Source organism: Sus scrofa, chromosome 10 (genome assembly GCF_054392235.1).
Source record: "Sus scrofa isolate SSC_HxYL_T2T_F1_AM1 chromosome 10, Sscrofa_HxYL_maternal_Yorkshire_Landrace_v2.0, whole genome shotgun sequence".
NCBI classification, from domain to species: domain Eukaryota; kingdom Metazoa; phylum Chordata; class Mammalia; order Artiodactyla; family Suidae; genus Sus; species Sus scrofa.
The window spans coordinates 9795053-9820335 of NC_139392.1; the positions used below are offsets into that span (position 1 = coordinate 9795053).

Sequence of the window (25283 nt, forward strand, 5' to 3'; positions counted from 1 at the left end):
CATAAAGTATGTAGTAAAATAAACTACGAAATAACCTTTAATTTTTATGAGTGAGAGATAGATAGACAGACAGACAGATAGATGGACAGACAGATGGATGAAGTAGATCCCCAATCCTGTCCTTCACAAAGGGTTAGGAAACAATGACCAACCCAGCAGCAATGAGCTTCCCAAACACTCAGACTGAAAGAAACTAGGGCTTCTTGGACAAAGGGCTGATTCCAGACCTAGCGCAGGAAATATACAAGACGAGCCTGGAATATCTGGAATGACCAGAGAGCAGGAACGTTATCAAAGGCTTTTGAAGCCACGGCAAAAGGACCCAAAACACAACTCGAAGAGGTTCCCCACTGGCTAAAGTGGGACAATCTGAGCTTCAATAACAACTGCGGCCTTGCCAACCACCACCTAGAGCCTAGCCAAAGGGATCAAAGCTGAGTGTCACCCAGTCTCTGGATGCCAATCTGCAGGACAGACAGGGGCCGAGGAACTCGTTGAAGGCACTGTGCATGTGTGCAGTCGAGACAACTAAGGCGCAGGAAAATTCTATAGGTCACACAGCCCAAGTTCTTCAATTGATAAATGGTAAGGAAATGAAAGAGATCAAGGAGGAACTTTACAGATTAAAAAAGACGTAAAGGTATATCGATTTTTTTTTAATGGACAAGGCTAAACATAGTGTTTGCGGATGCCCACTGGGTGACAAACGTGTTTCTAAAAATACAATGAAGTGACTGTTATTAATGGATAGTGGTTACTTGTAGGGGTAGAAAGGTCTGTGATTGGGTGAGGTACATTCTATCACTTCTTATCCCAGCCGGTATGCATATGTATACACACGTGTGTACACACACTCTATACAGTGCACATGTACACAGATATCTGTACACACATATCTTACACACTATATCTGCAATACATAATCATAAGAGCATCAGGACATGCATTTGAATCATGTTGTTTTCTCTCTTGGGGCTTTATAATAAAAACGGTTTTCTTTAAAAGAAGACGGAGTTTCTCGCCACGAGACGGCTACGCAGAGCAGGTGGCTGAAGTGGAGAAGAGTGCGAGGAACGGATGACTGAGGTCCCGCTGTGAAGATCAACAGATTATTTAATGCGAAGGGACTGTCGGCCACTCACAGGTTTTTACGAGTCCAGTGATTTCCCTCCCTCTGAACTTCTTAACGTCTCCATCATTTACTGGATTCTCCTACTTGTACAATTCAGCTGAGGGAGCGAAAGAAAGACGAAGCAAAATAAACCCTGGCCGTACAATCGTGGTCCTACGTGGCTGACGAGGGCTGGGCCAGTAACGTAATTGTGAGTAGAACCCTGTTTACTGAGATTTAACAGAAACCTCCTTGCTGTGTCATATACGTTACCTTTATCCAGAGATTTTTTTTTCTCCTTTTTAAGCATCTAAATTATGCCACCTCTCAAGGAATACGCTAGGACTTAGGAATGTGCTAGGACTTAGCTCTGAGTTGGAAAATCTAAAAGACACTGAACACTAGACAGACACAAGGGAATAGATGTCTCTGGGTATGCCTGAAGACATGTAAGACAAATACACATTAAGTTTTAATTTCAAAAATTGAAAAAGTTCTATTTTCACACATTATCATGCTCCATCATAAGTGACTACAAAACCCAAATGTACAGGTATCGTTTTGAGACCGTGGAGAATATATTCCTTAGAAATGATCATTTCATACTCATGATTCAATAGCTTATCTACTGACTAGCTATATATTCAAATATATCAAACATTCATGGAGAGGCTATTCTATTTCATATGCCAAATGTTTTTTAGTGACGATAAGGAATAATCAAGGAGTTCCCGACCTGGCTCAGTGGTTAACGAGTCCGACTAGGAACCATGAGGTTGCGGGCTCCATCCCTGGCCTTGCTCAGTGGGTTAAGGATCCAGCGTTGCCGTGAGCTGTGGTGTAGGTCGCAGACACAGCTCGGATCTGGTGTTGCTGTGGCTCTGGCGTAGGCCGGCAGCTACAGCTCCGATTGGACCCCTAGCCTGGGAACCTCCATATGCCACAGGACCGGCCCTAGAAAAGGCAAAAAAGAAAAAAGAAAAAAAAAAAGAATAATCATAAGAGATATTTTTGTGGATATGGTTTTTCCCCCCAAAAAAGGTCTTAAATTCTTCCATTCCAAATTATCCACCCAGTAGGATTTTTTTTTTTAGGAGTTAATAAGGTGTAAAATGCTCCTTGTTCAGGACAAAGACAAAAAAAGAAGTTTTTAAAACTGCCAGTGTCACAGTTACCAATCAACAGAGCATAATTCAACCCCATATCACAAAAGCACTCCTTCCCAGGTCTTTCAGAAATAGGTGGGGTAACTGAGTCACAACTAAAAGCCAAAATCTATCAACAAGGAAAAAAAGGAGATAATATAAAAATAGAAGTAGCCAAATGCGTGTGAGAAAGAACCAAGTGTAATAGGCATATGCATATTCTAAGAGTCCAGGACTGCACACACACTTGTGATTCAGAGGGAAGAAGTGGGCTCACCCCACCCTTAACTATGGAATAAAAAGACGGTGACATAGGACGGCAGAAAAGCCAAGCCCAAATTCACAGAGGTTTTATTAAAAACAGGAAAAGGTCAGTCCTCTTCCCCCAAAGGAATGTCCAGGGCTCGTTGGAATTATTACTGTAAGATAGTTTCTTTATTAAATTCACTGCAGGAAAAGAAAGACAAGGCTGGGAGAACTCAAAAGCCACAGCAAAGTCTGGCTTGAGCCCCAAACTAAATCTAACACAAGATACAAGGAATTGGCATGCGCTTCTATGAATCTACACATCAGATGTATTTTAAACCCTAATCCTTAATGAACTAAGGAAGCATGTCCTTAGAGAACCTGCTAATGATAACTGCATCATCTTGGCTCTTTCCCCCAAATAAAATAAGCGTGAAATGCCAGGTGGGACCTTGGTAACAGTCTCCCCGCTCACCCAGAACATGAAAGAGCCATTTACTTTTTAACCTCTGCTTGCTACTAGTTAAAATCCAGGGTGAGTCAATGAATTCGTTTGAGCGAATTTGTAGATGGGGGCGCAGCGCCGTGCTGCCTTCTTTAGCAAACATTTTTCAACTCGGGCAGTCACGGGGTGGCAAGAAAAAAAACCTCAAGCCCAAGTGCAGTGCCAACATAAAATGGATTCCTGAGACACCCCTGGCGTGCGAATTAATTCTATTTGTATTAATATTTGGACCGTCACGCAGGATGCCGCTGCGGCTGGTTTTGCAAGATGCTCTGGTACTCTCCCCCCAGCATTTTTTTATCTTGAAAATGACCATGTTTGGAAAGCTGGGGCATCCAGTCTGAGAGACTCTTACAAGGGGGGGCGGGGAGCGGAGGGCAAAGCTGATCAATTTCTCCCCTGGTCTCTGCCGAGGTCTCTGCCTAGCTTTTCACCAGCAGACCACATCTTGGTGCTCAAGCACAGGGCACGGCATTCCATTTCCGGACAGCGAGGGGGATGAGGCATCTTCTTTCTTTAGATCACACCCGTGGCAGGAAAGTCAACAGATCCAGGCAGCTCCACAATCATGCCCCCCGTTCAAGGACACAAACACACACGCAAAAAAATCACTCCTCGTAAGGAGGTAGAAAATTAAAGCAACACCTGGCAGAGAAAATCTGTTCTCCGGAACTACAATCAAAGGAGAAGGTTGGAGATTGAAGTCCTTCTCTTTGGAAAGCTGCTGCAAACCGGTGCTACTGTTTTTGTGGTCACAGGGACGAGGCTGGTTTGGAGCAGCAAAAACCAGGTAGCGACAAATACCTCCCTCTGGTCCATAGTTTCAAATGTTTCTTAACATCAAACACTTTTATGGCTTAGAAATGAAAACATCACCAGGTTTAGGCTGTATTTCTTTCCCTTCCGGACTTCTGGTGGGGATGTCGATTAAAACTAACATGGCTACAAAGGGAAGGGAGGAAGGATGGGGGAGGAAGGATGGGGCGAGAAAGCACAGGCTCACGGCTGCTTAATTAACCCTTAACCAGGCAGGTCCCCGGGCAACCAGCTCTGCTCTCCCTCAGCTGAGATCTATCAGCAGAATCCTGTCTAGAAGCAGCTCTGAGGTGGGGATGGGGGGTTTTACATGTCTTTCCCCTTCCTCTCCTCCTCCTTCTCTAATGGGTTCTAGAAAAAGCAGATTGCCGTTTCAGCAGACAGGGAAAAGAGGGTGGATATGCTTTACATAGTTATTTTTATATTTAATCCAAGAGCAGAAGAGGACTAAGCAAAACCCAGCTGACTCTCAAAAGCATTTTAGGAAGCTGGCAACGGAACAGCCATCTCCTGCTCTCCCCAACTGTGAAGGAACTGTGTCTGGGTAGAGAGGTGGTGGTCAAAGCTCTACCCACAGCACAGAGCACTAAGTCAGGGCAGCACACCAGCTCCGCGCTTTGAAGCATGCCCACGGCCGGTGCGGGCCCCTCACCGGAGGGCTCAGCCTCCAACCTCCTCACACCTGTTAATGATCTCACAGGCTCTGCTCCATCCTCATTCTCACACCATTTACGTGACTCAACCACGTGGGGCCCCATCATAAAAAGGACCAGCTTCCACACGGGGGAAGTGAGTTCATTCGCGCCAAGGCAGACTCCGCCCAGGGAGAAGAGCCTTCACCTGGAAGAGTTAAAGTTTCTAGATGTCTCTCTACGGCCGGAGGGGAAGGGGGACACAGAGCGGGCAAAGGATGTGGACGAACCCAGCGCTGCTCAAACTCGGAAGGCTGCTGGGATCACAGGAGGTGTTTCTAAAAATACAAGTCGCCGGAGCCCACCCTCTAGAGAGTCCTATTTCAAACACCAGGCTAGAGGCTTGGGATCTGCATTTAAAGGAGTACGGGGGTGAGTCAAAAGTCTGTAGTCCTCAGACTGTTTTCGAAAGCTAAGTACTGAGTGAGTCCAATTTCTCAAGACTCCAATAGTTCCTACAGTAGTATGTACAGTAGTATGTACCCTAGTAATTAATAGCATCATCCCCCAAACCTCTATTACATTTTGTGCTTTGTATATTTTACATCATGTAATCTTCAATATACATCCATATGTAAATACACACACACACACACACACATATGAGATCCATTTTACAGTCATGGAAACTTAGCAATGGTAATTTTTAATTTTTTTTTTTTTTTTTTTTTTTTTGCTATTTTAGGGCCACACCCCTGGCATATGGAGGTTCCCAGGCTAGGGGTCTAATCGGAGCTACAGCTGCCAGCCTGCACCATATCTGCAGCCATGTGGGATCTGAGTCTCATCTGCGACCTACACCACAGCTCATAGCGAGGCCAGGGATCGAACCCGCATCCTCATGGATCCTAGTCAGGTACATCAACCGCTGAGCCATGAAGGGAACTCCAGCAATGGTAATTTGCCTCAAGGTCACAAGCTAATAAGTCAACGGCAAAGTCAGGTGCAGAACCCAGATGGTCCCAGCAATGAACCACAGACCAGCGCAGGCAGACGTCTCTAAGGAGCTACAGACTCTCCTGATCCGGGCCTGCATGTCAGACGGACCCAGGCCTTTCCTCCACAGAAGAGTGGCCAGGAGCTTGGGAAAGGGCAGCGACTCCCATGGGCAGAGGAAGAGGAGAAGTTCTCCAAATCGCGGGCATTCCTTATACGTGTTAGGGGAACTTGAACAAACAGACTATGAGTTGCGTGGAAGAATCAGCCTGGAGGCACAGAGAAGCCTGCTCTGAACAAATGAATGGTGACTGTTCTTTGAAACAGAAGGGGATCAGCAACAGGGGGATTGGCCTTCTTTCTTTCCAACTCTCTACCCCAAGCATGCCAGTCTTCTCCAACTTGAATATACTCTTACCGTGTGCTACTTGGGGTTGTCAGGAAGAAAGAAGAAAGCATGACACTGAAGACCTCAAGCACTAGAGTGCCTCTCTTCCCCAACTCCAGTACCAACAGGAAGGCATTGTATAGTAAGAAAAATGCAGAGGTGTCCAACTGCTACTAGAAAGATAAACAGTATTTAGTGCCCCACAAATACTGATGCTCAGAACACTGACATATCTTTAGTTATTTGTGCTATAGCTTCCTTTCCGGTTTTTTCATGGCAACTGAGGTTTAATACAATAGGCCACACTTTGGCAAAGTAAGATTCCAGCTACGACAAACTTAATTCCCTGGCCTCAGAACCCCCTAGAAGGTATGAAAGCAGCAAATCTAGCTAACTTCCCAATTCCCCCACAAATCCCCTCTGCGAATATGACTTTCCATGTGGCATTTCCAAGGGAAAATTCCATTGTTCAGTGTGTTCTTAGAGAACCTCCCATGAGGCTCACCTAGAGAAATTTTACCTATTTTTCTTTGAAACATGAGATTTGAGAGGATCAAATCCATCCCGGTGATGGCATTTTAAAGAGGGAGCTCATATTCCCACTGCAAACTCTGGAGATGAGACAGACAGCAGCCAGAGAGGAAGTGACGGCCACTCGTGTGAGCACCCACCTACTAAGTTACAAGGCTGAGCTGCAGGGGACACGCCTTTCTTCGGCATTTACATACAACCTGAAGACCCGTTTGGTTGAGGATGGCTATTGGAGAGGAAAAGACAGGCGTGGAACCAGGTGAAGAACTGGCAAGCAGTGTGTTATAAAACCTTTTCCTTTTCCTCCCACTAGAAGCTAATATAAACCTGCTTTATGATGGCAATCCTAGTTTCCCAGAGAAGCACTTTGGCAACAACAGCACCGTAGAATGAAAGCTTGAGCAACTGGGGGCATTGAGAACAATAAAGCCTTCTTTCCAAATGTATTGTTGTCCCTGCAGCCATTGCTCTGTTCCTTACACTTCCTGCCAGAAGCTCACCTTGTTCCGACCGACTTGAGCCCGGAAGTGTCTGAGTACTGAAGGGCACAGGCGTGGTACATCCTCAGTGGAGCTGCATTAAGGATTAACTGAATCCTTGGATAGCCAGAACTGGCAGTTCCTGGTGTGCAGTAAGCTCTACATAAGTACCTGATACACAGTAAACTCTACATAAGTCATTGCAATTGATATTGTTGGGATGGTGGCTGCCCTATGTAGCTCAATGGCCACCACATGTATATTCTACTCCCATTATTTTTTACAGCAAATATATGACTCGTTAAATATATGACTTGTTTGTCTTTTTCACCTTTATTCTACATCCCATGGGGAAAATTCTAACCAGGAAATCATCCACTTTTTTTTTTTTTTTTAAAAATCTGAAAATATTTAAGCTACCTACTTTCTCCCTTACCTTTTAAATCTTGGAAGCGCAAAGCTTCTCCATCGCAACAGGGTTGACATTGTGGGTTGGATAATTCCTTATTGTGGAGGCGCTGCTGTGTACATTGTATGTTTAGCAGCATCAGCAGTGTCTACTCACGAGATCCCAATAGCATCCTCTTCCCAGTTGTAAGCATCAAAAATGTCTTCAAACATAATTCCTTAGGGGGCAAAAGTGCCCCAAGCTGAGAACCACTGGTCTAGCGCCATTTTGAAACAGGCACAAGTTCTCTAAAATATGTCTCAAACATAAAATGCTGCGGGCCCTGCTGGGGATTTCACTCATGCTACAAATAGCATTTTACTAGCAGTGAACTGAAACCCAAAGCCTGATGGGGATGGTGAAATGCTGAGCACTAACAAGCTATGGTGAGCCAAACAGTCCAAACTTCTTCACATATGCAAACTCAACATTTAATTTTCTGCAAGATTACCCACAATAATTACAAAGTTTCTATAACACAGCTTTAAAAGCTTGAAACTCTGAGATCCATAGGAATTGATCTTTTATCTTTTACCTTGGCTGTGTACTGTGTCTGTGTAACACAGCAAATGAATGTAAGCAATATTTTCCTCTAATTTCTAGGAGTATTAAAGTGAAACTTTACTCAAATTGATTATTAAATAATCCAACGGAGAGAAATACAGAGTAAAGCTCTAGCATGCACACAACATTTTGACGTTAAGCATGCATCCTTCAGCTGAAAATATCTGTTGTCCATGTGATGATCAGAGTTTGACATTCTAAAAATAATGTTGAAATATTAGCTGGCCGCTGCAACTGGTTAAAGATGGTTTGAGGACAAAAAGCTGACATGTATAGGGCACCAGTGTGTTCACTCTGCCAGTCACATACTGTACTTTGGAAGCCTCAGCAATAGCTTGAATGAACTTCCCAGCAGGAATCTATGGTCCATGCGGACTGATGCCAGATCAACTTGTAGATTTCAGAGCCATTATCAAATACATAATTTCCCTGTCATAGTCTTAGAATTAAGCCAAACCAAGGACGTCACCCTCTTACCCAGAAACGAGTGAGGATTGTATCTACCTGACATTAGCCAAACAAAGCTTGGATGAGAACACAGCACAGATTCTTTCCACCTTCTCCTGGTCACACGACTTAGGAGGTTTCGTTCCAGAGGGAAAAAAAAGACACCCCTCTTTTAACTAAGTATCCGACCAACACAGCTTTATCCACCTTCTACTATTCACATAACTTAGAAAGTTTCATTCCAAATGGGGAAAAAAAAAACCAAAAAACAAAAAACCCTACTTTAAGGTATCAGACCAATGCAGTTTTATCCCAAGGGTATTAATTGCTTTGATGAAGGAATGTTGCACCGTCCAGCCACTCTCTGGACCATTTTTAGTTATCCCTTCGTGTCTACAATGATATTACTGACAGGGATCATGCTTCTATTACACGGCAAAGTGCGTGGGACAACAGATAACCAGGAACAAAGTTTGTAGGTACATGGTCATTTCTCTTTTGCTTCGAGCTGCTGCAGCTCCATCTTCTGAGAACTAGAGAATGTCCTTCCACTCCACCGCCCGACCTAAGTGAGGAAAGGGACTGGGGCGGGGGATGGAATTCACCTGCCCTCTGTGTGGGTCCCCCAGGGGCACCTCCTATCCCTGACCTCTGACCTCCATTTTTGGTTGAGGGCAAAGTTAGAATCTTTGCACCATCCTGTAGCCACAGACATGGCACACACACACGCACACACAAAGACATGACAAGTTGTTTCTTCTAATATTCTCAGGGCTATTTTTATCCCCTTCCTAGAGTTCTTGCCATTTGGTCTTCAGTCCTACCCTATACAAACCTTCTTCCACAACCAGGATCTCTTAGAAGCAGTATCAATCCAGATCTAGCTATCAGGAGACTCCATCTAGACTCTCCTGCACACTTGTTAACAAGCAGTGTTACTCTGAACAAGCCACTTCATTCACCTTGCTAAGTTAATTCAGCTATAAAAAGGAAATAATTTGTGACTTCATAAACTTTTCACTATACAAATATCATGCATTATTAGAAGAAACACTTAAATCTGGAGAAACAGTGGAAGGGAGTCATTCTGCATCGATTTCAGTGGACACGGTAAGAAAACGATTACTTATCAACAAATTCTCAAGCAGCCCTTCTCCCAGTTGGTCAGGTGGCTCCATGACCTTCTCAAGGAAAAGGAGAAAAGGCATCCCTTTCACCCCTCTGAGTCCCTGCTCACCATCTCCATCATTTAAATACAGAAAAGGGGTAACTGGGCAGTTACGGTTTTTCCCCCCAAGAAAGACCTTGGGGTCTTTTGCCCAGTGGCCTAACTTTAGGGAATTTGCTTAAACTGATTCAGAAGATGGTATGACACTGGCATTGACCTTGGAAACTCTGAAGATCTCCCCTTCCCTCTTTTCTGCGCTGCCTGGGGCTGCATTTCATTTCTCACACAACGGCTTGGTACCTCGCTCTTTTTCTGGTCCCCTGTACTTAGTGAACCCCACGTCTTCAAAACAAACATGCAGAGCAGGAAGTACCTCTTGGGAGGGAACTCTGTCTGCTTTGCAGAGAGCCTGGTGGGCAGACCTTGGGAGCAGCAAGCCACTGTCTGAGGAAGACACCATAGCATCTGCTGGACCCCAGAGGCTAAAGCACAGGAAGACATAGGATTCTCGCCTGTGCCCAGCCTGCATTCTAGGGAACAAAAGAACACCATAAACGATGGCCCTTACGTCATTCCTTAAAGCTCACATGCCGGTATTCCAGACTTGAAAGCAAGAGCAAAACCTGCATCAAAGGGAGATCCTCTCTTTCCGTTTCCAAGAAAAGTCCTCATTGGTACACAGGTGTGACACGTCCACCCAACAGGTTGATGCAGCGATAACCACACCGATTGGAAGAGCTCACCACAGGAAAGAAAGGAGCCTTTTTCTGGAGGCCGAAAACCAGGAATGACTTTCAGACCTGCCGTCAACTACTATTACCTTTGGGAAATGACTGAACCTCTGCCTAACTCACCTCCGTCCTCTGCAGAACTGGGAAGAGAAGGTGACTGACTTAGCTCATGAGATTATTTTTGAAAATCAATTCCATAAAAGTCAAAACTAATTTTAAATTAAATGCACTCCATACTTCATAATATTTTAAACACCCAGTCTTCTGCACATAGGTTAAGCTAATGTACGCCTATAGCTGCAAAAGCACAAGAGGATTTTAGAAATTCACCACACGGATACCAGTGAAAGCTAAAAGATGCTTCTAACATTATGTGTCTTCATGTCAGTGGACCTGTACTTCTGTCTCTTTGTGTGTCTATACATGAATCTTCATGTCTAGAAAGGCAGCATAAGGTAACAAAAGAGTGCAGTAGATGTAAAGGTAACATGCCATAGTCTAAATCCCAAATGCATTATTTCTGATTTTGTCGCCTTCAACAAAATAATGTCTAAACTGAAGATGGTGATGATTCTAAACCATCCATGTCCAGGATGGCTTGAGTGTTAAGTGACAGGTATCGCCTTATACGATTCTTCCTCTTTCTCTATCTTGTTCTTTGTCTTCCACCTCCTTCTCATTATTCTTTACCTTTTCGCACCTCTGTCTCTTATCACTTCCTGTCCATAAGATCAAATTAAAGTATATTGCTAGATTTTCTGATGATTGGGTGACTAAATTACATTTCTTTTTTACTGTAATCACCTTCCCTGTTTCTAGCTGGAGTCTTCTGAATGTCCTAGAAGAAACCCATGTCATGATTCTTGGGTCTCTATCATTCCAGAAAATACACCTTCCCCACCACCTCTGCAAACTCTCCCTGACTTAACGAGGCAGTTGAGGGGAGCTAAGTAGAGAGCATTATAAATTGCAGGCTTGACTCTGTCACTCACAAGCCGGGCCAGTTCTATTGCAGGCTCGATGTTCTCATTTATAAGATGGAGGTAACACTATTTCCTAAGAGGGGTGAGAGGATTAAATCAATGAAGAGATCCCATACAATGCATGGCATAATGCTTTTTGCCATGGGAAGGACACAATTAGGAGCAGCTTTTATCATGCGAAAACTAAAACACTGTTTTACAATAATAGCATCTGGATAACATGACAAATATGGGAGGAAATCTCAAGACAAGACACTGCCCTGTCAAATAGCTTGGAGATAAAAACTTCTAACAATTGCTAACAATTACTGTGTGCTGGACATTTTCCTTAGTACTCGCCATGTGTTAACGCATTTAACCCTCACAACAACAGTGTAAGTTGGGTACCACTATTACGCCAATTAAAGATGAAGGGTTAGAGATTAAGAGTGGTTCCATGTGATATCATTTATATCTGGTATCTAATATAAGGCACAAGTGAACCTTTCCACAGAAAAGAAAATCATGGACTTGCAGGATAGACCTGTGGTTGCCAAGGGGGAGGGGGAGGGAGTGGGGTGGTTGGGGAGCTTGGGGTTAATAGATACAAACTACTGCCTTTGGAATGGATTAGCAATGAGATCCTGCTGTGTAGCACTGGGAACTATGTCTGGTCACTTATGGTGGAGCATGAGAATGTGCGAAAATAGAATGTGTACATGTATGTGTCACTGAGTCACCGTGCTGTACAGCAGAAAAAAAAACTGTATTGTGGAAATAATTATTACTACTACTACTACTACTAATAATAATAATAAAGATACATTTTTTTTAAAAGAGTGGTTCCATTACTTCTCCTAGCTCATCACAGCTCGTGAGTGGTTGATCCAGAATTCAAACCCATATAGTCTAGTTCCACGGCTGGGATGTAAAGACCTTTCAAAATCAGGTTCCTCTAAGAAAGACGGCATCTTCCAGACCAACTGGTATGTTGCCAGTACTTTGTTACCAGTAACAGGGCTCCAGAGTTCTGCTGATTGTCTTTTAACATAAATGAGTGTAGGTGCGCTTGTAATGGCATAATTCTTGCTCACTAACACCCTGATTTCCTCTCTAATGTAGGAAAGAAAGCAGTGCCATCCAAACCAAAGCTTTGGGACTTGCTCATAGCCCTGCACTCATCTCTGCTATATGCATCTCACACATCAGCATCAGCATCTTTGTCATAACTCCGCCACCACTACCATCACCACCGCTGCATTACGAGGTATGCATCATGTCATGCCAGCCATGGGGTAATTCTTGACGTGCATCTTTCTATATGTGCTACAGTAGAAGAAAATGTTGAAAACCATTGAGTTACACACTATTCCAGACGCAATCTTCAAAGCCTTTTGTCATAATCCTACCCTACGTCACTGCACCACCCCCCCCGAAAAGAGGAATGACAATAATATTTACTGATATCTGGTGTCAAGCATAAGATTAGGGACTTTCCATGTGTAATCTTATTTAATCCTCACAACAAACCTAAAATATAAGCATTCTAGTTATTGCTTAGTAATCATCATTGATTCATTCTTTTAATCTCAATTTTACAATGAGGAAAACCACAGCTCAGGATGGCTTGGTATCTCCCCCACATCTCACTGAGCTTCTAAATTACAGCTTTAGGATTAGAACTAGACCTATATGACTCTTTTGAGCAATCTCTTTAAGATAGTCTTAGCATTGTCTAAGCTGGATTGTTTTTTCCAATATGATATAAAATTTCTTTTGTAGTCTAATTACTAGAAGGCAAGAGCCCTCAAAAGAATGCCATCTTGGGAACCACAAATTCCAAGCTCTAGCCCTGGTTGTCCAACTCACAAGGTGTGTGACTCGGACAAGCCATTCATCCACTGAAGTGAACAGTTTCTCACTCTAATTCTACCCTCTGCGATCTTCCCAAAATGGGTAACAGACACTCGTTGTCACTCATATGATACCGAGTCGAGTTACAGGCTTTCTGGAGTTCCCTGGTGGCTCAGCAGGTTAAGAACCTGACGTTGTCACTGCTGTGATGCAGGTTCGATCCCTGGCCAGGGAACTTCCACATGCCACAGGCACGGGCAAAAAGTAATAATAATTTCAGGCTTTCTCTCTGCCTTTGGAAGAGAAGGCCATGGAGAGGAGCCTGCTGCATGAGTGTACTTTTGACACCAGCATCAGACAAGGGTGGTGAAAGGGAAGGCTGGCCGAGGAGTGTGAGAAAATTGTCCACCTTGCAGCTGTCCCGGCCTGAACAGTACCATGCATAAACAGGAGGCCCTCTCTAGAGATCGCTGCTGGCACCTTTTCTTCATTCCTTTCTGGAAAAAAAATTCCTATCCTCAGGAAGAATGTATTGCCTTCTACACGCAACAGCCAAAAACCCAACTGTAGACAAAATCCATCTGACAAAAATCCCTTAACTGCTTTGATTCAGCTCTTAAAGGAGATTAGTTGTTGGAAGGTCACAGAGAAGCCAACCTACTGCACATTGCAGCCTGGGGTTTCAAAGCTCTCCCTACTGAGGGAATCTCCGTACTCGATGCCCCTTCCCTCCAAGCCGTTTAATCAATGAATCAACAAATAGTTACTGAACGTGGCTTCCCCGGAGTCTGCAGGTCACTCCAGATGTGCCTCTCCAGTTCAATAGCAGGAGAAAGAAAAACAGATTTTTCTGACTCTTCTTCAAGTTTCCATTTATAAAACCCGGACTAACATAAAAAGACTGTGGGTCTCCTCTCCTGCCCTTCTGATTCACAAAGAGAAAGAAAAATGCTATGTAGTTGAGAGAGTATATATACTCTCTTATATATATAATCTATATACTATACATATATTTTTATACTGTATAAGTATATCTACATATGAGATTAAAGGAAGAAAGAGAGGAAGGATGAAAGGATGGAAGGAAGGAAGTGAGGGAGGGAAGGAAAGCAGAAGAAAGGAAGCAGGAAGAGGGAAGGGGGGAGAGAGGAAGGAAGGAATCAGACCCTTAGATTTCAGGAAGGTCAAAGAACACAGAAAACTTGTCGATAAGCCTCTCCAGAAACTCTCCTTGGCAGCATATAACCTCCACGTTTACCAGCCTGTTAATTATGATTGCTCTTTAGTATTAATGATTACCTTTGAGAACAACTAGGAACCACTCATGTTGAGCTTTCGGATTGATGTAATTATGAATGCCTTATACCTCTAGCTGCTTCCCTGCCTTCAACTCTAGCCACTGGATCATAGATAAACTGAGCATATGTTGCCTCAATACCTGTGGTACCGGAAATCATAAATACCAAAAACACACCCCCTAATTCCTCTTTTCTAAATAATTTGCATAAAAATGAAAACAATAGAGCATAAAAAGAGACTACTTTTGGCTTTTAGCAAATGTTACATAAAACCTGACACTTGGCTACAAACTGAATCACCATCTCCCAAAGGACAACCAGTTACTGCAGGCTGTCACTAGAAGAGGACCAGCCAAGGAGGGTGACACTGTCTCTCTCACACCCAGCACTTAGGGCAGGATTCTACTTCACCAAATGTCTCCTCCATCAAGAATAATAATGAAACTCAGAACAGTTTGGGAAGCACTTACTACATGCCAGACTTGGTGGGAAACACCTTCTGTGCATTCACTTGGGTCACCCTTTCACCCACCTGTTGGGCTCCGTCACCCTCCTCCATCTCCAGATGACCAGGTGGCAGCACAGAAGGTGACATCACTTGGCTCAAAATCTTAAGCCCAGTGAGATCCAGAGCAAAGATCCCAGCTCATGTCCGACGCCACAGACTGTGCTTCTTATCACCCTATTCCTGGTCTTCCATGTGGAGAATAACGCCAGGAAAAGTAAAGACAACGCATGTGATTCTAATTTACCCCAAACCTCACTTGGACTTGGTGTTTGCTGTCAGCTTCAACCCCCACCCCCCACATAATGACTAGAGTTTCTTCTTTCATTTCCCTTTGATAAGCAAAGCTAGTATGACAACAGCAAACAAACCACAAGGCCACAGCCAACCATGACCTTCAGAAGAATCCTTCAGTCTAAGAATGCTATGAGGCACTCCAATCTTAAAAAGCTCATAAAAAAAAAAAAAAAGCACTCTGTAACACTTACAGGTCTAAACAGCATCCTCTAGATAAAGTTCCTGAGTGTGTAGAGAGAAGGCTGATACTCTGATTATCTCATTGAGCTTCTAAATCACAATCCCATGTTTGTTTATTTTGGCCACGCCCATGGGGTATGGAGGTTCCTGGACCAGGGATCGAACCTGAGCCATTGCAGGGACAGTGCCGGATCCTTAACCTGATGAGCCACCAGAGAACTTCCCCCTATATTACACTTTTTTCATGTGCTGCTGGGGCTTTTCACAGTAAAGGCACTCATGAAAAAATAAATACCTGAAATTCTATTTTTCAGCATGACACCGCTCTCTGTACAATGATGCGTCTGTTCAGAAGTATCTGTGCCCTAAAAGGAGGTAAACTATAAACATGCCGTTAGCTTTTGCTCCCAGACATAGGATGATTTCTACCATCTGTGCGTAGACAGAGGTGTGGCTCCAGAGACCCATCCGGGTCTGTTTCACCTTGAGACACGAGACACGTAGAGACAGACCTTTGCTCAAGGTGCCTGCAGTTCTCTGAGACAGTGGCTCTGAGCCCCTTTACTCCTGCTCACTGAGTTACCGACTAGGACCGCCCTCCACATCTGGCTTCTAAGCACCTCTCCCCCCCCCCCACCCCCCTCCCCAACCCTAAGGACTAGAGTTTCTCCTTTCATTTCCTTTTACTAAACATAGCTGGGATCAATACACCAAACAAGCCATGGGGTTAGCCCTTGACACAGGTACCACGTATTAATGCTTCTCGGCCGAAGGCAAACTTAGGAACGCCACAATCACGCTCCCCTCCGGAAGCCGTTTCTTCCAGGGAAATGCAAATCCTGGTGCTGTAAAAACTCGTCCTTATAGAAGTGAGCAAAGGGCTGCGTGCACACAAACCTGGAGGTCGGGCACGGCCCTTGTGCGGGGATCTGCATGGGCTCGTTGCCATATGGCAGGGGTCGCTTCTAAAGCAAGTCACCGTTTTCAGAAAGAGCCAGGTTACGAAACAATCCAGAGTCTTAGGAAGGCAGAGAAAAGACAGTTGTATCGTGTCAAAGCTAAGGCAAGAAAGGACCTATTCCTCTTACGTCAAAGCCTGAGGGCTTCTAGAACACAACTAGCATGACCTTCCAGGAAAGAAGCCCAGGAAGACGCAGATGTCCTTTCTGCTTCTGAAATAAAGGGACTTACCGTGAAAATCCACAAGTCACCACACCTGGCCCAGAACTGCACTGGCCACCCGTCTTCATGGCAGCAGCGCAGGGGACCTGCCAAGTTTGGGTGGATATCTACTCGGATGGGTTGGGAATAGGTGGGGGGGGTGGGGGGGAGAAAAGACAGACTTTCCCTTTAAAACTGAACAGAAGCTGAGACCACATCACATGACCTTTTACCGTAATTTCTATTAAAATCATTTCATGTCTGGTTGCCTCTGCTCTCCTGGCTCATTTGTATTGTTTACAACAAGTCATCGCACTGGCAGTCAGTGGTGGCTGAATCCATGGTTACCCGTTTTTACATTCACTAGTTAAATGGAATGCAGCTCCACTGTGGGTTTCAGGGAGCAAGCTCTTAAGAAACCACAATCCAGCTATCAATCAGCCTAATCTGAGAGAAATTAATCTCATAAACATAAGTATTGGTACATATTAAAAATTGATAGCAAGGGGGGCATGGGTTTTGTTGGTCAGAGTTCCGAAAGTGGACCAGCTGAGATTTGACTTCGAGCCCCAGAGTTTTCAGTTTTCTCCCATCTGACAGCCATTCAGGTCATGCAGCTACAAAGCTTTCAAGGGTAAGACGACCACCCTTTCAAACAAAACCACCACCCCTCCCAAATTCTGAGAGCATTTCTTTTACCCGGTTGTTCTCAGGCTCTAAAGAGTGCCCACACGTAGGTTTAACCAGACTGCAATCCAGCAAAGTAACTTAAACGGATACATACAAGCCAGTAAAACATCACACAGACATCCCTGGGTCGGATTCAATTAAGACAAAACCTCAGTGGAACGCTCTTTAGGAGTAAATTAAAACTGCAAACTAATACGTTTTATTGAGAGCAAGAACAGTCCACATTCATTCTGCTGTCCACGAATTTAGGTGGTTAATTCCTTAAAAACATTCCCCAAAGCAAACTTGTTTCTCCAGATGGACATGCCCAAACAATTATCATGCCTAATCAAAATTTAGAAGTTGTATAGTTTAATGCCCACAATCGCCGTCCCGCAAGTGACATCTAAATGCTAAATGAGAACAGCAAATAGTTAAAGCTAACATATTACAACCCCATCTACTGCAAAGTCACTGTATCAGAAGCTAGAATTGATTTGTTTCCTCAGAACGAATTGAAAATGAATGTAACAAAACGTCGGAAAAATCCCTCCTGCACTGCTAATCGGATATTGTATAATGGTTGATTGCAGCTCTGCCCTGTCCTATTGCTGCCTAAATCGTACATACTTACACGTTCTGGTTTCTTCCAAGAGTTTGGTGCAGTTTCAAGGACAAATGTCTTAAGGAAGCCTCTCTACTGTGCAGCAGGGAGCCTAGCTCGGATCTGATGACTAGAGCACGGTGCTAAATCTGACAACAGAGAAGGAAACTTCCTGCGTGAAGAGGAGATCTTGGAAAGTCTCGGGGTTAAAAAGGCTGCTTTAAATGTGCTGGTTGATCTGCTCCCTGGTTGTGTATACACAGTAGCAGCTGATCTGTGTTTGCAGCCCTGCAGAAAGGAACCTTTACTGAAAACCAATGGCATCACATTTCAGCGGAGCTGGTGCCAAGCGCCGGAGAGCAGAGCAACCTTTGACAACTTCACACAATTCAACCCAGCAGACTCACCGCAGGTCACGGAGGAGCATGGAAAGTGTCCCCCCACCCCCCCCACCCCACCCCCGGGGTTTCATCTCCAGCACGTTAGCGCAGTTCCTGGGAAACCAAACACGGTGACCCGCTGGGCTCTGACAACAGTGGAAGTTATTCCCTGGCTGTATCTTAAATAGTGTCACCAGCCTCTGCTGTCCTGACCTGCCATGGACTGTATTTTCACAGATCTTTAAAACTGAATCCCCGATGTTTAAAACGCACTTCCCTCTGTTTCTTAGACAAACCTGTCCTGCATCACTAATCCTGCAGGGGGTATTTAAGCACCCGCCCCCCGACACTCCTCCCAAATAATCCGAAGAAAAAATAATATAGGTTTGGGGACCGTGGTACCTAATTCTCTATCCTCCTTTCCAAAGGCAGAGGCCGGGGTTTTATAATCACTCTTTGGCTGGGCACCATCTTATGAAGTGTTCATTATAAACTGGGTGCAACTGTACACTTTGTTCCAGCAGAACCTCCTAATATAAGAAGGGTTGGGGGCGTATCGGGAGCAGGCAAGCCATGCAGAACAGGAATATGCTGTTTGGTCATCAAATCAGCTTCTTTACCTCGTTACGGAGGGGAATGGAAATGCTAGACCTTGGCGGTTCTGAGAGGGAAAGAGAGTGTAGGAGCTGGCATGGGTTGGGAGATGCTGGTGGCTGGAGTAAAGTGAATTCAAGCCACAGGTGACCCACTTCGGCATCTGTCGGTGCCTCCCTGCCCTTCCCCTCTTCTGTCCCAATGACAAGTCTCGGTTATGGCATATTATATGGTCTTTTCTCACCGCTGGGCATCTTCCTTCAAAGGGCAGAACTCCGAATGGACAGTTTAACAAAAGGCCACGGTCCATGTGTCAGGCAGCATGGGGACTTGTCTCCTACTGATCTGAAAGCCCGCCCACAAGCTGCGTGGGCAACAGGTAAACTACCCAAGACTTCTGCTTTTCGCTTTGCCCACACTATTGTTCAGATGTAATGATTAACTCTCTATCCTGGAACGGGATGACAGCTTCCGATCCGGACTCTCCTACTTTCTACCTCCATGAGGGTGGAGCTGCTCGAAAAAATCTCTGAACTGCTGCTTCCTCATCTAGGAAAGAGAGACAGTATATCTACCTTACGAAGTTATTGGGAAGATTTAAAAAATAAGAGAGGTCAAGGGCTTACCACAGTGTCTGGAATGCATGCATTTACCAGTGTGTACTGAGCCTCCTCTTGGAAACAGGCCCAATGTTAGGCTCAGGTATGAGGTCAGCAGAGACACGGGCTCTACTTTCAGGCGCCCTGCTAGCTACCAGTGCTGCATCCAGTAATTCGGGTCGTGTCTAACATCATACGCAAAACCACATTCAAATTCTTGGTCTCATCTGATGCTCATAACAATCCTATGAGAAAGATAAGACTATGCCCAATTGGCAAATGGGAAAACCACGACTAAAAGAGGAATGGGTCACCCAGCTGGCGCATGGGAGCCCGGACCTCAGCACAAACTCGGATGCTGCTGCTCTACATGTGAATTTGCCCACAGAGCGTTGCTTTCCTGCAGCACTCTCTATTGTACTGCTGCCTTCATAGTTTCAGGAGTACTGTCATATTTCCCTAAAGATACTGTAAATCCCTTAATAGAAAGGAACCAGGTCTTAAAATTACTTTGTATGCTCTGACAGACCTAGACCGATACTCAACATATTATGTGCTTAATACATTCCCCTACATTGAAAAGAAACTCAAGCTGGGTCCATTTTACTACTTCCTAGGACCAGTCTCACGGGGGAGACACAGCTCCTCCACCAACCATGACTCCCAGGGTTCACGCTATGTCCTCAGTTACTTTCAAATGACTATATACATGCCAAGTTTTTAAGACTGACTCATAATTAAACCACCCAAAGATGGTTTTCTTCATTTGCTTAGTGTAGATTCTGTGCATTCCGGCCTAATGAATTTTGGTTAAGAGCCGCTGAATATTTACTCTTAAACTCAAACTTGATCCCAAGACATCTCTTGATTTCTAGATTCACTTCTGCTTCTCGGTTTAACAGATCTCAGAGTAGAGAATTCCGTTGATCGTTATCTTGGGAATTAGAGCAGAGCACATGGCCAACCTCAGGTAGAATCCAAGTAGATTTTGGGGATTTGCCTCTTAAAAATGCATTGCCTGTACAAACAGCCCAGATTTCTCAAAGCATTCCTGATCTACCGCTTCATTTTCAGCTTCGAAATGCAGTCCATTGCTGGTGGAAGAACTGGCTAGACGTCTATCAGTGAGGCGTACACAAAACTGGTCTTGGAAGAGATCTGGATAGACTCTAGAACTTGGAGTTCAACTGCTGTATTACGTTAATTAGTTCTCTTCTATCCTGGAAGTCATTTTCTAAAATGGGATTTATATCATTATCAATTAGTATTTACTGCCAAACAATGATTCCTTCAGCCTTCACAACAGTCCAGGAAGTTTAGATTAATATCAATGTCATGGCAAAAGTGCACATGACAGGTGATGTTCGAGACAAAGAAAACAATTATTTGATACATGGCTTTTGCTTCCAGTCATTCACGGCTGTGTTTAGGCAAGCCGTGGGCATCTTTAAGGGCAAGTAAATAAGCTCCTGGGGCACTGGCCATCGCACACATCAGAATTACTAGGTTTGCTCCATTCAACTGGCCGCCTGCATATGATTTCCTGCTTCATCCCTAAATAAAATGTGAGTCAAGTACCAACCACAGTTCTTGGACCACGGTGGACAAGAAACACGCCTACCGAAGACCACTCTTAGAGCTCAACAAATTGGCCGAAGCCTTGGTCAGACCTGGTCAGCCGGGAGCATTGTTGGGTCCAGTGACAGTTCCTCACCACCTAACACTGAGTATGGTTTTCAAGCACTTTGATACCCCTGAAGCTCATCTCAAGCCTCCCGATCATCCTGGAAGCCAAGGCTCTTCCTATGCACCTGTTTACCCATAAGACAAAGAATAATTTCACAAGATCAAAAAGGCAGTAAGTGACCCAGCAAAAATTTCAAAATAGATGCCCTAACTGCAATGGCAGTGCTATTCCACAGAACTCACACAGGGCGCTTCCTCTTCAGGAAGCATGCGCATTAGTTTCTTTCTTTTCCCTTTTGGTTTCTCATCCTACAGATCAGTTAAATGCCAACCAAGCTGCCTGTCTCTCTCACACCCACACCCATAGGCCTCTCTTCGACCTTCAATGGTTTCCATCTTTTCTTCTCTCACATCTTAGCCAGTTACTTCAGAGCTTCTGTTTTTTCTCTCCATCTTTTTGCACCCTCCCACTTTTCAACAACTGTTTGTCAAAACCCAAATCTTATCACAGGTGGTAAACTTAGAAGGACTGCTAATGTTGCACTCATCCCAGGGAAAGGAAAACCACAGAGTTTGCAATCAGGCTCTAAAAATCCTGGAAGTTTCTAAAAATTCCCTTCACATACTTTGCAATAGTTTCCATCTATCTTTTTAACATCCAGTTACATGTGCATTCTCTTAAACATCAACCCTCTAGAATCTAGATAAATGATAAACTATCACTCAGTTTTATTGCCTTTATGTTATGTTTATCACTTTTATTATCACAGAACGGTTTTCACATTTTTTTCATCACTGATATACAATAATTCACTCCAGTAAGTAACATAATCGTTTATGGTCTAGCCTAGAAAAGTAATCTGCATTTGAGATTATTTCCTCTGAAAAAAAAAGATATATCTAATAATTAATCTACAAATGAAAAATTACAGTGTAAATGTGAGTGTCTAAATGTCATGAGACTTTTATTTCCAACCCCTGAACCTGGCCTCATTTACTGCTCTGGTCATGGCAGAAGGCCATATTTGTATAAACAATTAGTTTATTGAATAGAAATAAACAGGAGTCAAATTAATTGGCTTACTCTTTAATAATCAGTTGCTTAACTCAGAATCACCGGAGGCCATCAAGTCATATCCCTTCATTTTAGAAATAAAGAAACAAAGGGCCCTGGTTCTGGGATGAAGAGGACAACCAGATCACACTATAACCTCTGCTCAGGAGCATTCTGACGGTTCCTTAGCTGAAGATGGATGTTCACTCACATACACATTAACGAAAAAGCACGAATTTCTAACTTTGAAGGTGACGGATCCAGAGGGTCATCAGGTGTTATGTCCCATATCTGCAACCTTTGGAAAATAAATGTTCATCCTCCATAGAAAATGAATTTCTAATAATGGAATTAAACTGTTCATCTAAATAGCTAACTTTGGATTTCAGGCCACACATAATAACTTGGAAAAATATATAGCCTGTGTTTACTGGAGCTCTATAGCCACAGTCTCTAAGAAGAGCTATAACTCGCTAACAATTTTCCTGATTTATGTTTGAAAACATACAGGGCATGAAATGATTTCTGCAACCTTACGTTTTCGTCAAGAACACGGGTAGGCAGAAGACAGATTCCAAATATCATGTTGCATTGCTTGTTACGGCTCCTTTTTTAACAGAAATGTCTGATAAGCAATTATACGCGCTCCACCAAAAAAAAACAAAAAAACAAAAAACAAAAACAAAAAACCACATCAATAGATTTTCCCCATTAAGGAAGGGAAAAAAAGAAGGAAGACAGAGGAAGGAAAGAGGAAGAGAGAGAGGAAGAAAACTCTGGGAAAAGAATCTCTATTCCTAGCATGCTGACATTGTAAAACTGTCTTCTGGAGCAGGAAAATGCAATAGATAGTCTTCCATAGAACAACTGAATAATGGATGTTTATAAACTGTAACACACCATACAACTGTTAGTTATTATTGTTCTTAGTAGTTAACATATATGGAAATTTGCCCCACCATCTATAATTGTGCTAATTAAAACAAGTATTTGTGACTATAAATTATACTGGTCATAAAATCAGCCTTATTAATCTAATATATCTTAGAGTGAGATCGAATTTAAGTGGGCCACTCTGGGAACACAGATACGTAGAAACACTGTTTATCCTACCCCATAAGTATTAAAATAGAAGTACACGAGTTCCACGATGCTTCATAGAAAGAAAGTTATCATCTTGAATTTAGTCTTCAAGACAGTAAGAGATCCTTATGTCAGACGTGCATATTCGCCAAGTTCAAACTAAAAAAAAAAATCCTTTGTATAAGGCAAGCAAAAGAAGCGCATTCATTAATTAGCATCCTTTATGGAGTCCTATCCAGGTTATTTATTTTAGCAGATGTGCCATCCGAAACAGCCATAAGTGTCCCTAAGTCAATAAAGTAGCTTTCATCCTCCAGGGTCTTACGTTTTATCACAGGAATTCTAAGCACATTTAACTCTCTTTTGTGGTAAGCCTGGTCATGGCATGAACAAAGAATCCTTCACAATAGAAATATAAACAGACGCCTGATTTAAAACTACTGACGATTCTTCTTCACAACCGCAGGCAATATCCAGCATATCCGCATAAACACAGCATAAGGAGCATGTATATGGCGCACACATCAGGGGAGAATGGGAGGAGGGCGTTACACCCATTATGATGGAAGAAGTTAGCCAAGGGGTGGGGCCTTCACAACTGGAAATCATTCAGGGCTGAGTAAATAAGCGGTATCGAATTTCCAAAAAAAAAGAGAAAACTTTGGAGTCCCCTGATGGCTTCGCTGGTTAAGGATCTGGCATTGTCACTACTGTGGCTCAGGTCACTGCTATGGCGCAGATTCAGTCCCCTGGCCTGGGAAATTCGATATGTCATGAATGAAGCCAAACAAACAAACAAAAACAAAAGAAAAGGAAAAACAAACAAACAAACAAACAAAAAAAACTTCCCTAGCTCTGCCATAAAGACACATGGAGTCTTAGCATCTTCACAGTCTGGACTTCAGGAACTTTTATGGATTTGCAAAGATGATTCCAGGTACCTGAATCTAAAGATCCAAAACCGTGAAGCTGTGTGTTCTATATGCTATTTCAAAAGATGGAATTACTTTCTGCAAAATCATGTCTTAAAATCATACCTCACAGGCTCTGGCTTTCCTTCCTGGCCACCACTACCAGGGACTCCAATACAAAGTACTACGGTAAATCAGGTTCAAAATAATCCAAAGAAGATGGTTCCAGAAAAAGATCCTTAGACTTCCCTACAGCACCTCGCCCCATCCACCCAGGAGGGTAAGGAGCACGTGCAACCAGCCTCTAATTCCCTACTCTGAGGCCTAAGGTCTGCTTACTCTACCAGAATGGCAACCACTCACCTAAAAACTCCACTGCAAAGCAGAGTTATTTCACCGCTTTAAAAAACTGACAACAAAATGACATGAGAAAATGTCTCTGTTGGTGCAAGAGGCTCAAGAGGTACCTTATTTTGACTTTATAAAGATATTTTAGGCGAATACAAAAATCACTGTATTATGAAACTTGGTAATCACTGCTTCAAAACGACAGTCTATTGTTCATGGAGAAAATTTCAGTTGGTTTTCTCATACCAGCCGTTCAACTGAAAGATTCACCAACTGCTCCCTGGAGAAAACAGAAGATCTGCATTTAAATGGAGATAGAGTATTTCCAAATGCATAGTACCTAGAAGGCAGACATTGTCAAGGCTTCTAAGTGAGAATAGCTCAAACTGTATTCTGTATTCGGTATATTTGGACGCTGTAGGTCTCTCCATTGCATAGGGCGTAGTCTGTTACCATAACTTTTCTTTTCCCTCCGTGCATTCTTTGTCGTATTTGTCCGGAGAAGTTAAAATTAAACCTTTCTCCATTGCAAAGTCCCCACACTAGCAACAAGCAATTACTACAGTGCATATTTCTGATGGGTATAGAGAAAGACCACAGAAGATAGGTTGGCCAGAAACGTTAAATAATTGAAAAGTATAATGACTTAATAGAGTACTAAGCTTAGTTTACAATGCAGCCAATTTAAAGCCATAAAGATACTGTGTAAAAATTTTATCTTGTGGTTGACCATTGCATATCCCATCTATTATTCAAAAGTATCTCAACATTGTTTTTCTTCATTAATGTGGCTTTTGGCATTTTCCTCATAATCTTTGCGTTCCCACAGTTTTCCAACAATTTGGAAATAAATACAGAATTTCCCCTTTATATCATAGATGCCCCTCACTG

The 25283-nt window shown here is 43.4% G+C and overlaps 1 protein-coding gene across 38 annotated transcripts in view; it reads right to left on the reverse strand.

The window, feature by feature from the left end:
- Window positions 1-25283, reverse strand: part of ESRRG (estrogen related receptor gamma) — a 663361-nt gene that overhangs the window by 581838 nt on the left and 56240 nt on the right. For 5 of the 38 annotated variants that reach the window (XM_021064118.2, XM_084979089.1, XM_084979091.1 and 2 more), the window contains exon 1: window positions 17768-18013. The exons of 29 other annotated variants lie outside the window; for them this stretch is intronic. The gene's annotated coding sequence lies outside the window, so the exon portion shown is untranslated. Of the gene's footprint in view, window positions 1-1142; window positions 1230-15598; window positions 15669-16494; window positions 16662-17767; window positions 18014-25283 lie in introns of those variants that run through there. 4 more of the 38 variants (XM_084979058.1, XM_084979060.1, XM_084979059.1 and 1 more) reach the window with 4 other exon arrangements.